This window comes from Manis javanica, chromosome 13 (assembly GCF_040802235.1).
Source record: "Manis javanica isolate MJ-LG chromosome 13, MJ_LKY, whole genome shotgun sequence".
Classification (NCBI taxonomy): domain Eukaryota; kingdom Metazoa; phylum Chordata; class Mammalia; order Pholidota; family Manidae; genus Manis; species Manis javanica.
This window is the reverse complement of record NC_133168.1, coordinates 99,898,241-99,910,692: the sequence shown is the minus strand read 5'-3', so window position 1 is coordinate 99,910,692 and position 12,452 is coordinate 99,898,241.

The window sequence follows — 12,452 nt, the reverse complement described above, 5'->3', positions numbered from 1 at the left end:
GCACTTTGGAAGCCATTAGCCCTGTGAGGCTATTTAACTGTAAATGAATGGATTAAAAATAAATAAAACTTAAAAATCAGTTCTTTAGTTGCAAAGGCCTTATTTCAAGTGCTCAAGAGCCATGTGGCAGTGGTGGCTCCCATATTAGAGGTCCAGATGGAGAACCTGTTCACCAGGAAGGTTCTAGAAGCAGTAGTCTGGCTGGTGAGCTCCAAGAAGAAAGGCATCTGTGTCTGGCTCGTTCCCTGTTGTGTACCCAGTGTTCAGCTTGGGGCTTAGCATTCAGTAGATGCTCAATAAATGTTGATAGAAAGAGAGAAGGGAAGAAGGAAGGGAAGGAGAGAAGAAAGCTTCTAAAAATCTAAATAAATATGAAATTGTCTTGCCAATGGGTTTCAGCCATGGGCAAGTTTGCTATGGATTCAATGTGACCAAAGAAATTGACAGAATGTTCTTTGGGGTGAAAGGGTTATGCCCAAGTCTATTTCCAGGTGGCAGGTCAGTCACTAGAATCACGTTCACTCAGAGAGAGTCTGCAGGCAGCAAGGCGGTCTCTGCCTCTGGGTCCCTCTGTCTGCACAGCCATCCTCTGGGCCCCTCTGTCCACACAGTTGTCCCGCACAGCCGTCCTCCGGGCCTCTGTCCTCGGCGCTGCCACCACTCCAGCCTCTGCTCTGCTCTCCTGCAGCCTTGCAGCCCTGCCACCGTGTTGTGCCCAGAGCGCTGGGCGGAGCTCTTTATATAGAGTCAACAGCCATGTACTGTCCACAGGTGTGCAGTGAGCTCGTCAGCCAGGGCCAGGTGACAATCCTGGCCACAGGAACTCATTTTATCCACAGAGACCAGTACAAGACTACTGGTGGTTTCAAGTTTTTTTTTTTTAATTTTACTTTTATTTATGTTTCCACAGGAATTATATTTGCACCATTCAAAATCCAAACAGTCTAAAAGGCTGTGCATAATGCATCTCTCTGCCATTCCTGTTCCCCAGGAAACACAGCCCCATCCCAAGGTACTCACTATTCCCAGTTGTTCCTGCTTCTGTGCTGAGAAACCCATGCACCTGTGAACAGGTGTGAAAAGATGCTTCCATCTTTAAAACCTTTTTTTTTAGCACCCAGTAACACCCAACAAACACTGCACCGGTGGGCACGTCCTCTGCCTTGTGCCATCAGCGGTCCTTTCACCCGAACCCCAGGGCTGGCCCACTGCTGACCACGCAGTCCCGTCTTGATGGACATGAGGTTGTTTCTGGCTGTGGCCAGAACTACACCAGCACAGGGGGGCATTTCACACTCAGGGGCAGCGACCTGAGGGGAAGATTCTGTGAGCTGAGGATTCTAACGAGAAGGTCCCCACAACTGCGTCTAGGAAACAAAGCGATCATGGCACAGCCTCTGAGAAAAACATGCCCCAGTGAGAACGGGAGGTGTGAGGGTGCGATTACAGGGGACTTTTTTCTCTTCTTCACACTTTGATGTGGCTTCTGAAGTTTTTTTGGTTTTGCTGGGTGCCCACTGTTATGATCAGGCAGAAACTGAAACAAAACTAGAGGGCTGAAAGAAGACTGGCTGTTAAAAGCGAGCGGCTGCGCTTCTCGTGTGTACCCGTAAGAAGCTAAAGCAGGGACTCAGGCAGGTAACTTGTACGGGAACGGTCACAGCAGCAGGATTCACCGTTGCCAGAGGCTGGGCGCGCCGATGGGTGCATCAACGCAGTCCATCCACACACATGGGGATGTCACTCAGCCTCGATGAGGAAGCACACCCTGACGCCTGCTATGACATGGAGGGGCCTCGAGGACACGGTGCTCAGGGACATAAGCCAGACACAGAAGGGCAGACCCTGTCTGATCCCGCTCCCAGGAGGTCCCTAGGGAAGCCACATTCATAGAGACTGCAAGTGGGTGGTGGGGCCGGGGGCTGCGGAGGGAGTGTTCCATGGGGGCCGAGCTTCAGTTTGGGAAGATAGAAAGTTCTGGAGATGGAGGGTGGGGACGGCTGCACAACGTGTGAGTGTGCTTCCTGCCCCCTGCTGTGTGCTCAGAAATGGTTGAAATGGTGGATTTGATGTTATGCATATTTTGTCACAATAGAGTAAAGAAAGAAAAGCTTGTGAGCCCACAGGTAGAGGAGACAGCCTCAGAAGGCAGCCCCAGCTCAGGGCCCCGAGCTCAGAAGGGCCCCACCCATGACTTACGGCTCTGTGGCTGCTACCTTGAGATCTGTAATAATTTTTGAGCAAGGGATCTTGTATTTTCTATTTTGAACTGGGATCTGCAAATTATGTTGCCCCTGCTGGCTTGGGGAAAGGATAGGGAGGCCCAAGCATGGGGCCTGGGGCCCCGGGGTTGGTGGAAAAACACCCCAGTGTGCGGGTCTGGTTTGCTCCACCCTGACGGGAGAGAGTGACACCCAGTCAGGAAGTGGGCTCGACGTGGCAAGGAAGGAAATGGGGGGACATCCTAAAATAGCCCCGCTCACCCAGATGACTGGGGACAGGGGCAGGCGGGGAGTCTGGGGTGGAGCCAGCCAGGGCAGTGGCCCTGGGGCTTTTCCTAGGAAGCGCCCTCCCCAGGAGCCAGCCCCTCTTCTTCCTGCCACTTGCCAGACTGCCACCCTGTGCCCAACCCAGCCACCCCAGGAACGGGGCTTAGAAGCAAAGGGCGTGCTGGGAGCTTGTGTTAGTGAGGGTTGTCCAGAGAAACAGAACCCAAACGCGATAAGCATAGGTCCATGGATACGTCTGTGACGAGGAATCCAGTCAGCTGAGAAGTCCCACCATCTGCTGCAGGTTGGAGTGGGTGGGGGCGATGGGGCGAGTCTCAGGCGCAGGGCAGGGGCGACTGCTGGCCCTGCTCAAGTGCTCTGACAGAAGGGACAAATGCGTCTGCCTCTGCCTTTCTCTTTACTCAGGTCCACAGTAGATACGGTGATGTGCACCCACTTTGGGGTGGGGGGCATCTGCTTTACTAAGTCCACGAATTCTAATGATAATCTTGTCTGGAAGGGCCCTCCCAGATGCACCCAGGATACTGTTTTAAAAAGTGAAGGTGCAGCTTAGAGCCAGTACTGTGCCCCCGTGTGAATGGCACGGCTTCATTGGTGCACATGCGCACAGGCAGAGCTATGGAGAAGGCCGAAGGCTCAGGGTTGCTGGGGTGCCCGGGTGGAGCACGGAGGGTTTTTAGGGCAGTGACTCTACTCTGGGTGACACTGTAATGGTGGAGACGTGTTGTGCATTTGTCCAAACCCAGAGAATGCACAGCGCCAAGGGTGACCTTTAATGTCAGCTATGGACTTTGGGTGATAATGTCATGTTCATGTGGGTCACCTGTAACAAATGTTGCTCCAGGGGAGTTGTTGATAATGGGGGTCTAGGTGTGCAGGAATTCCCTGCACCTTCTGCTCAGTTTTGTTGTGAACCTAAAATGGCTCTAAGAAATAAAGGGCCATTCTGGATACTGTGGGGGGTGAGCAGCCACCCCGGCCCCCACCCACTCGATGCCAGGAGCTCCCCTAGACGGGACAGCCACGAACATCCCCAGACACTGCGGATGTGGGTCTGGTTCTCAAACCTGAGTGCGCATTGATAAATCCCCTGGGGGCCTAGCCCCAAGCCTCGCATTCAGTAGGGATGGGGTGGGGCCTGAGAACCTGCATTTCTGAAGGACCCCAGGTGCTCCTGGCCCCGCTAGGAGACCCACGCACCGCCCCTGCCCGGCTGAGTGGCCTGGAGCCGGGAGCCAGGCACTGCGGCCCTGGGGCGGTGAGCAGCCGGGGGCGTGGGTGTGGAGCTTTGCAGCTGGTGCGGACTTGGCCACGCTGCCTTCGGTCGGCAGGTAGCAACAGTGCCCACCGGATCCCTGTGGGGTCAGGGAGGGGGCACATGGCTCCCTAGGGGTGGGCAGACAATCTTGTCGTGCCACAATAATAATAACTATAATATCTTCTGTTCGCATGCATTGAGGGCTCACTGTGGCCCAGGCAATGTGGACACCACGGTGAACAAAATTCCAGCCCTTGTGGACAATACCATCAGGCAGTAAGCACTGGGAAGACAAATGAAAAAAGCGTGCGTGGGTCAGGAAAGAATAGGGGCTACTTGAAATGGGGGCTCCCCCTGATACTCCAGTCCCATGTGGCCAGGGATTTGGGGAGAATCAGCTAGAAGTGGGTGCCCCATGGGGTGTATTTCTAGCCCTGAGACACGTGAAGAGGTCATCCTAAGAGTGGGACCCTGAGGGACAGATATTTACAGGCCCTCTGCTGGACCAGACTCCACTTTGGGCTGTGCTGGGGGCACGGTGGATGTGGAGACAGACGCAAACTCTGCTTTGGGGTGTTTGTGGGGCAGGTACACACAACCTAAACATAAATGTAAAACAATCTAAGGAGAGCGGATGCAGTGAAAGAGCTGGGTGGTTAGCAGATTGGCTTTTTACTCATCTTTAAAATGGGGATATGAGCAATTCTATCCTACAGAATTGTTGCGAGGACTAAATGAGATGATATAAAGTGGTTAGAACAGTGTCTGGTTCCAAATAAGCCCTCAGGAAATATTAACTGTTACTAATTATTGCCATCAGTCTCAGCCTCTGGGACTTGATTACTTAGAAAAGGGTGGGTTATAATTGTGTGCAAACCGAGAGTTAAAGGGAAGTGAGCAAAGAGGCTGGGTTTAAACTATGGGTCACTTGAGCTTGCTTTCCAGAAACAAAGGTTTTCCTGCCTCGGGGAAGGGACGGATGGTTGGTGGGGGATCAATTCTGCACATGCACTTGTGCGTGTGTCACAGTCATGGAGCTCTCTCGGAGTCTGAGAAGTTAGGCAGCAAAGTGCCCTGTAATCTATGGGAAACAGGAGATGGCAACTTTCCCTCGTGGTCAGGCTGTACTAGCTTTCATCTGCCTTCCCTGGGCATTGAAGGAACCCCCCACCCCAGTTCCAGGAAGAGCCTTGTCTGAGGATTACCACAGGGGTAGGAAACACCCGGGGCTCTTACACCTGCCTGTAGCAACCTCAGAAAGTCAACAGGATGATGAGCTGGTTAAACAAAGGCTGTACAACTTGGCTCCAGGAGTGCTGACCTTGGCCCTGGCCCCATGGACATGGCAGGAGGCTGTCGGGAAGCCCTTCCTTTCCCCAGGACTCATTCGAGGACTGCCTTGCAGACGGGGGAACGCTCTCAGCCACCCAGCCCACCAGCAGGCGACCCAGGCTTCTGGCTGACTCATGGGCTCTTTCTGCAGCCATTCAGCTTTCGTTCGGGGAACTGACTCTTTAGCCTTTCTCACCTAACCTGAGCCTTGAGGGCGGTGTTACTTGGGAAAAGGCACTAAATGCTGAACAACGTCAAAACAGAAAGGCATCTATCAGTCGAGGCTCTTGGTTTCTCAAGGACTCAAAATATCTTAAGTCCAAAAAACAAAACAAAACCAAAGACCACAGGAAAGCCCTTCAGGCATGGCTGGATCAAGGTGCTTAAATAACACTGTCTAAACATGGACCTTTTTTTTCCTAGGATCTGCTCTCTTCTATTTTGGCGGAGGGGGTGGGGAGTGCATGCTAATTCATCCTCAGGAAAACTCCCTGCTGGGGAGCAAAAATGACTCCAGGAAACTCCAGGCTTAACCCTACAGCAGATGAGAGCGAAATTACTGCTTGTATTTCCAAGTTCCAGGCCTGACTCTCATTGGCCCTGCCGAGTCACATGTCCATTTCAAAACCAATCACTGTGGCCAGGGGAGGGGAAATGCTCTGAGTGACAGGGCTGAGCTGGCACTGGGGCACCTAGAACTACATGAACTGAGAGTGGGGGAGGGACAGTCCTCCACAAAAAACTGGGGTGCCATCCAGGAGGGCAGCTGGGTGCTAAATGGGCAGAGCACAACATTTACAGGGGTCTTGGTCTATTGGGGCTTCTGCATAGGACATGCCAAGCTACTTCCTTTCCCACCCCAATCCGACTCCTGGAAACATAAGCAACGTAAGTGGATTCCCCCTGTTACTGACCGGGGACCAAGAATGAATCCCATGCTAGGGTGGCTGATACGTTATTCATTCTTCCATCAGCTAATGGACCCTTGGGTGGCTTCCAGTGCAGGTTCTGACCCCCACACACACACACCCTGCCCCAGCTCTGACCACTGGTCACACTCAGTGCTGCCCTTTCGTGCAGACGCAGCGCTTTACTCTCACTAGATTTAGGGACTTGCCTTTCGTTTTCCTCCCCCAAGTGCAGTTTTTGTGTTGACACAGGGGGTACATTTTGTAGGAGTCCATTTGTCTGCATGGCCCCTGACATGCAGGGCCTGACAGCAGGGCCCCCTGGGCAAAGGGGCCTCCCAGCGTAGACTAGTTGGGAGCCAGTCACCCACTGTTGGGTTGTGGAGAGGATTTCAGAAAGCTTGTCCATTCCTGTCCGGCAAGACGAGGACAGCATTCAGATAGGACGTGGTTACACAAGGATTTCTTTCTCTTCATATAGACAAGATGTATCTTTTCGTTTAGGTAAATTTCAAACAACACAAAATTAGCCGCTTTAGAGGGTACAATCCAGCTGGCATCCAGTGCATCCAGGGCTGCAGAGAGGCGTCAGCCCCATCTGGTTACAGAACATTTCCACCTCAGAAGGAAACCCCTCCTATTAGCAGTCACTCTCCACACACACACACACACACCCACCGGCGCCGCCACCCACTTTCTGTCTCTGTGGATGAGGCTCCTCTAGGGACCTCCTGGGAGGGGGATCAGACGGGGTCTGTCTTTTTGGGTCTGGATCATGCCACTGAGCACGGTGTCCTCAAGGTCCATCCACCTTGTACCAGGTGTCAGGATGTGAGAAATACCCTCACTGGTCCAAACTCGGCAGGTAGGCATGGAGACAGTGGACAGCAGAGCGAGGCTTTAATGGCGAACCTGCAAGATCGCACGTCCGCTAAGCGGGTGCACTCAGGGCGGTTACAACTAGCAATTTATTCCTTAGCACACAAGCCCCTCCCCTGGCTCATCATTGGCTGAGTACTGCAGGATTTACATTCTTTCCCAGATATCGCCTAAGGAAGTTACATCCATATAAGCCTTTCTTTACATTCGTCTTGACTTTGTTGGCTGGTCCAAAATTTTTTCTGCATTTGTCTGGGGACGCACAGCCCGTTCTCCCTCAAGTCTCCCTTCCCCTCCCAGCCGGAGTAACTCCCCGGTATGTGTTCTGACGTGAGGGCTTCTTGTCAGGACCCTTTGGTTTAAACATCAATTCCTCTGGGGATAAATCACATTTAGTTGTATGCCATTTCTAACAGTTACCCCTCTTTTTACTTAAGAATTTTTAATTTTATTCCCAGTAATATGCCTTGATGTATGCCCAGTTCTTTTCAAACATTTCTAATATATTTTTGCTCTCTTCTTCACAGTCAAATTTATCTTCCAATAACAGAAGATGGCTTTGGGTGTATGCCATAGGTATTTGTTTGTTTGTAACTGCCTCTCGAAGCCTCTGGGCCAGGCCTCTCACGTGAGGGGTGACCCAGCACTCCACAGCGGTTGAAACAACGAACAGATGTTAAAACAGGCAACCAGACCTTTCCATTTTCCAAACCATCCTTCTGACCGGTCTGTAAAAGGACCATTGATGCCAGAATTTTCTGCTAATTCATTAGCTAAAGTGGTGAGTCCCTGTAGAGCTTTAGTAACAGTACCATCAGGGGCAGTATTATTTGGAATAAAAGCACATTTTCCCCCCAACATGACACACACTCCCCCTTTTCCTGCCAACACCGTGCCCATTCCTCTCCTGTTCTCCCAGGCCACCTGCTGGCACCATCCAGTTGGCTAGTGGCTCTCTGAAGAGCGTCCCTGGCATAGTTAATAGACCTTTGTTGATTAAATATAATGGATCCAATCTACGTTTTTGTTGATGGCAGACCACCAAGGGTGCTGGTTTGAACCCCGCAGTTTTGAATTTATCAGGGACTCCCGTAGAGTCAATGTCTATATACATATGCATCAAAGGATCCTTGTCATGCTCTACAATTTCTAGAGAAATCCCTTCCCTGTGGGTGTGGAGAGAAATGCCAGGGCAAATGGAATAGGCAACCGGGCCAAGGCCCAAGGCCCAGCCCAGTTGGACGGCCACAAGTTGGGCAGGTTCCTCCTTCCACAGTAGCACCAAACATCTGCTCGGGGAATACATAGGCTTGAGAAGTTGCCCTCTCTAGAGACACTCAGGAAGTGGGTACAAGTCAGCCAGTTCCCCACAGGAGTGGTGAGACCTTCCCCTTGCCTAGAGAGACATGAGGAGAGATGCGTTGTCCCTATGAAAAAAGAGGGGGTTGCCCCCGGGGCTGACTTCTATGGTACAGGAAAGAGTAGAGACAAGCTCTTGCAAGTCTCATCTCCCCAAGCATCCTTGTCCTGACATAGGGCCGACATGCAGTTCATCCCAGTGGGGTCCGTGTCCCAGCCGAGACGGAACGGGACCACCTGCACCTGTGGTGGTCCTGCACCATATGCATAACAATCGCTTTTGTTCAAAGCTAGTGCTGAAAATTTGACCCATTCTACCCAGGCATCGGTGTCTCCATGAGCTGTCTCGATTTCAAGTGTTTTACATTTCTGACTTCAATACTGTAACTAATTTGGGATCATTCCAGGGAGGTTCTGGCTCACTCTTTACACCTTAGGGCTGGTAACATCTGCACCGGTACATCCGCACCGAACCTGTAAACATGAGGAGAGATCACAGGGTCTGAGTCTAAGTCTTGAGGTTTACTTATAGTTAACAAGAAGGGGTTACAGTGTTTGTCCTGGAAATTCTCAGGAGGAATTTCCTCTGGACAAATGTATTTTGGCTTTTAAGGGTCTTGAGTTCTGAGATCCCCACCTTAGGTTGGCAGTCCACCCCTGGGATTCGGAAGTCCACCACACATCGTTCCAGCTTCGGCAAGGATAGGCTGCATAGGCGGCCCTGGCTGGGACTTGGTTCAGGGCAGAGGTATTTGTCTGCCTGTGAAAGTTGCTTTGATTTTCTAAGCTCCTGCAGGGCAAAACCTGTCATGCATCAGTTTGGGGTGTTGAAGATTTTGTCACAATAACTACTAGTTTAATTGGAAATCCCCATGAGTTGAAGGCTGTGTATATTGAGGTTAGGGCTTGCCAGCTGCTAGCCGCCGTAGTGGTATGTGCGATGGCCCACCCCACCCACCCCACCCACCAAACAAGAGGCCAGCCCATCCCACTACTTGCCTTTCTTCTTAGGGTCACTCTTAAAGGTTCTTCTGGGGATTTATGTTATTTACCACTGATCTTTGACCCCTTTTGTTTATCAGCCGTTTTACTCGGGTGTAGTGAGCCCACCCTTTTTCAGCAGTCTCGGTGGTCAGGAGCCCTCAGCAGGGACCCTCCCAGTTGGACTGAAGCCGATCTTCTTTCCAGGACTTTATCAGCACCAGGTTTCCGGGCTGGACACAGTGAGTGAAGAACTCAAGAGAGGGAGTCTGGGCGAGGCGCCCTTCCAACCTGAGAGAAGATAAGGTAGAAGGCATGGCCAGCACACACCCCCTTAGCGACTGATCTTCCGTTTCCATGGTGGGCAAGTCTGTTGCCCTTCCTAGGTATGGTAGCCCATGTAATTCATAAGGGGAAATTCCTAAATCCTTTCGGGGAGCAGTTCTAATCCTTAGGAGAATTATAGGAAGACATTTAGTCCAAGGCAGAGTAGTTCCTAATACTTACTTGGTTAAATATTTGAGAGTCTCATTCACTCTATCGACCTTTCCAGAGGACGGCAGATGCCAGGGAGTATGGAAATCCCATTGTACCTAGACTGCCATCATTACTCCTTGTAATACTTTTGAGGTAAAATGACTCCCATTGTCTGAACCAACATTTTCTATTAACCCAAGCCTAGGAATCACTTGTTGTAAGAGTACTTTTATTACTAATCCTGCCATTGCAGTTGTTAATGGGTGAGCCCTTACCCATTCAGTGAGATGGTCAACAATCACTAATAAATATTTAAGATTTCCCACTTTCTGCATCTCAGTAAAGTCAATTTGCATACTGTGGAATGGTCTTATTTCCGGGAGTCTCCTTCCAGGTCCTGGCTTTTTTCATACTTTTTTGGTTAATTCTTTGGCACCTTATGCAACTCTTACAAACCTGTTTAGCAATGGTGTAAATACCAGGGCGTCCAGAAACTTTTAGCAAAGCGTCACAGATGGCCAGTGGCTCCCTCTGTGTACATGTTCCCAACTCTCTTACGATCATTTCTCTCCCACCAGTTAAAGGCCACTGTCATGTCTCATCTCGAGACGCCCCCACCTCCTGTAGCTCCTTAATCTCTTTCTTGGAAAACTTTGGGATCAAGGTAGTTTTAAGGATATCAGGAGACTCAAAAGTCTCATTTCATCTTCAGATGCAGCCTCTTTAGCGGCTACATCAGCAATTCTATCATCTGTTGCTTTGTAAGAATTTCCTTTCTGGTGACCATTTACATGGGTTACAGATATTTCAGCTGGAAGTAAGAGATTTTCCAGAACCTCCTTAATTCATTTCCAGTGAATTAATTCCCTTCTTTTACTGTTTATGAGACCTCTTTCTGTCCAAATTTTTCCAAAGGTATGGGCCACTCGGAAGGCATATTTGAGGTCTGTGTAAATCGTGCACTCCTTATTTGAAAGTAGTTTTAAGGCATGTTAAGGGCAAACAACTCAGGTTTGGGCTGACTGATTGTTGGGTAATCTCCCTCTTCACAGACAGATAATTGTCATCAATGATAGCACAGCCATTATGGCGTTTGCTATCTATCATCTGAGAGGGCCTGCTATCAACAGTTTCATATACCCACATTTAGAGGTGTTCTCCTTAAATTAGGCCTGACTTTAGTCTGATAATCATTCTATGAGGTCCATGCAATTGTGACTCAGTTCTGATTGGCCTTCAGCCTCCCCTGCACATAGGAAGCTGGTCAGATTGAGACAGGTGTCTGTGGTTAAGATCAGATCATCTTTTTCAAGTAAACTCGCTTCATATTTTACAACTTGAGAATCTATTATCCAGCGCCCAGCCCACTGATTAAGTTAAGTATGACCCGAACCTGGTGAGGACTACTGACCAGAGGGTTCCTCCGAGTTAATTTCCTGCTCTCTTCCACGAGTAAGGCCGTGGCTGCCATGGCCTGAACGCATTCAGTCCATCCTCAAGAGACAGGGTCCAGTAGTTTAGACATAAAGCCACCGGTTGTTTCTTTCCTCCCCAGGCTCGGGTCAAAACCCCTACAGTGGAACCTTGTTCAACCGCATCAAACAAGTGAAATGGCGTCTCTGAAGACAGGAGTGCCAGGACTGGGGCGGTGACTAAGGATTGCTTTAATCGCTCTAGATTTGCAGTTCCCCTGGAGTCCACTGGAGAGGGTCTGGCTCTCCCTCCAACAATTTAAGAGTACAAGCTTCTAGCTTTTTGTGTGTCAGAGTCAATCCATAATCTACAATAACCCACTATTCCCCCAAATTTCTAAGTTCTTCTAAGACGGATTCTAACATTTGACTGAACAAGTTGGGGGCCTCCGTGAAAACTTGTGGCAACATGGTGCAGTGATATTGCTGGGTTTTTTTCCATTTATGGGATTTTTCCCATTCAAAGGCAAAAAGGTCTAGTCTCTTTTCTTCCTCCTCTGTGAGGTATGTAAGCTATTAGAACCTTTATTCGGCCCTTCTCTATTCCTAGACCCACGCCTAACTGAATAATTAAGCCCCTTCCCAAGAGATTGGTTCCTGCTTCCAGAAGATATATGAATGATCCCTCTGTAATCTCATTTTCTAATCTGATTACAGTTTTTTTTTCAAAAATAGGAACTTGGAATCCCTCCCCTTTGACTCCAGAGACTAAAAGCTTTTTGGGTCAAAAATTTCATTTTGTGGCTGAAAGATCAGGGAGGAATGGGCTGCCCCTGTATCTACTAAAAAGGTTGTGTCGTCTTCTTTAAGCCCCACCTTTAGACTTATCAAGAGTTCCTGGTGGCATCTAACAAGGGGGAACCCCTGACTTCCCTGTTCTTCATCTAATGCCACGAGGGAAGTCACTTCTTTTTTTCCCCTTTCCATAAAGAGCATTCTTTTGAAGTGGCCTGGTTTTCCACACTTATAACATCCCCCCACCTTCTGTGGTCCTCTCTGATTCCCTGCCTTTCCCTGAGGTGGCCCCCCTACTCTTTTCCTCAATCACTTCCTCTGTAGTAGTCATCATCATTTTTGCTTTGTCTACGTCTTTCTTCATCCCTTTTGATAAACATTTTCTGTGCCTCTCTAAGCAGTTCCTTGATAGACTTTTCATTCCATCCATCTAGTTTCTGCAGTTTCTCGGTAATATCTGGCCAGCTTTTAGTTACAAAGTTTATGTTAGGGTCTAGGACTCCGGGGTTTCCCCAGAGAACAAGCCACACGGACACGGAGA